The sequence below is a fragment of the Neovison vison genome, chromosome 6, assembly GCF_020171115.1.
Source record: "Neovison vison isolate M4711 chromosome 6, ASM_NN_V1, whole genome shotgun sequence".
In the NCBI taxonomy this organism is placed as follows: domain Eukaryota; kingdom Metazoa; phylum Chordata; class Mammalia; order Carnivora; family Mustelidae; genus Neogale; species Neogale vison.
The window spans coordinates 181989302-181991150 of record NC_058096.1 but is presented as its reverse complement, the minus strand read 5'-3'; the positions used below and the strand labels follow the sequence as shown (position 1 = coordinate 181991150).

Below are 1849 nucleotides of genomic sequence, written 5' to 3'. Positions count from 1 at the left end.
ACCCCATCCTGCTGCCATAGCAACGCCATGCTTGGATCATTGCAATATCTTCCTAGCTCATTTCTTGGCCCTTCTCTTTTTTTGAATCTTACTCACCATGGAAGGTCACACTTTTGGAGCCATGCCACCTCTGCTGTTACTCCAGTCCTTCATGAGTTCCCACTCTGACATTCATATGAACACAAATTCCTTTGCCTCGTTCTGAATACTCGTCATCACTGACTGCCTCTCTTCCTACCACACTCTCCTCCAACACATTCCTCAGTGCCAGCTGGCCCACTGTTCTTAGTGTATAATGAGCAACAATTGTGCCCATTGATGTGAATGTGCTTAAGTGTTCCCACTGCTGGGCTATGTTATATTTATTATAGTATAGTATGGTTCGGTATAGTTTACACATTATGTATATGTATTACTATTATATTTCTTTCTTATCTTTCTTGTTCATTCATCTTTAATCCAGGTAATATAGAATTGGGAAACTGAGTGAAAGTTCCAGAAAATCCCAGAAAGTTGTTATATGTCTCTCTATATAAGCATATATATGCTTATGAACAAGCATGCTAGCTTTTTTTTCCTCTGAATTATTATGCCAAAAGTAATACCCTTTTTAAAAAAAACTATTTATTTGACAGAGAGAGAGATCACAAGTAGGCAAAGAGGCAGGCAGAGAGAGGGGGGAAGCAGGCTCCCTGCTGAGCAGAGAGCCCAATGTGGGGCTCAATCCCAGGACTCTGAAATCATGACGTGAGCTTAAAGCAGAGGCTTAACCCATTGAGCCACCCAGGCACTCCCAAAAGTAATATCCTTAACCATTTTGTAAGTAAAAATTCATATGAGGGTAGGTTCAAAACAAAACAAAAATCAAAGGAATTCTTATCTCTGAAGTTTCCCTACTTGCAGGATTCATTCTTTGATATTTTAAAGAATGGATTTATTTAGCTTGATAAATAAGAGTTACTATCTGATATCCTCTCTGTGCTTGCAAATTGATTTTTTAATGAACTGGTGCAAAATCTCTTTGAATCTTTCTGGTAACATTACCCTTTTCACTTGTGTAAATTGGAGTTGACAGTGCTACACAATGCTGCGGATGGCAGGATGTGGAGTAAAAGATACAGCCCTTGAGTTGGTGGTCATACCCGTACAGAGCCAGAACCAGCAACAGATCACCAGAGATCTCCCCTTCTGGGAACCTTTGGCGTATAAGTGCTTCCTAGTGTCTTTATGACTATGTTTCTGGTTTTCAGGTATTATGTAAAATATCACAGTGATGGATATATTCATGGAGGATGCTTTAGATATCAATGTACCTAACACATGTACCAAATTTAAAATGATCTTTAAAATATTGATAATATTGGCGTTTGGGATGGCAGTTAAGTGAGGCATGCCTTGAGCCTCCAGCGCCTCTGCTGCCCCATGAGCAAGCCATTGGTGTGGGGGTGACCTGGTGCGATGTTCTGATTGTAGCTGCGTCCACTTGTTATGATGCTGTCTCCTACCAGCCTGGTTACTGGAATCTCCGGTAGTAAAGTGAAATACTTACGGCTTTCCAGTACAGATGGTGCCTACACATTGGCCGTGAGTTTAAGAGAAAACACTCTTAAGATCCCATACGAAACCATTCTATTTACTACAGTGCTGTTTTGATGGGTGCCTTTTTCATCATAGGCTCCCTCCTGCTGGCTGTATCAACAAAGGGCAGGCTGGAGGCTGGACCATTCGGTCCTGATCATTGGCGTCCTGGTGTTCCTACCAGAATTTTACCACCCGAGCATCTCCTATTATGTATCCAAAGGCTACTGGGGTTACTCCTACCGATGACCTTCCAGATTTTGACAACTAA

General features: G+C 41.5%; 1 pseudogene; it reads left to right on the top strand.

Annotated features, from left to right (window-relative positions):
- The first annotated feature begins 1488 nt into the window (after window positions 1–1488).
- Window positions 1489–1849, top strand: LOC122910633 (annotated as a pseudogene).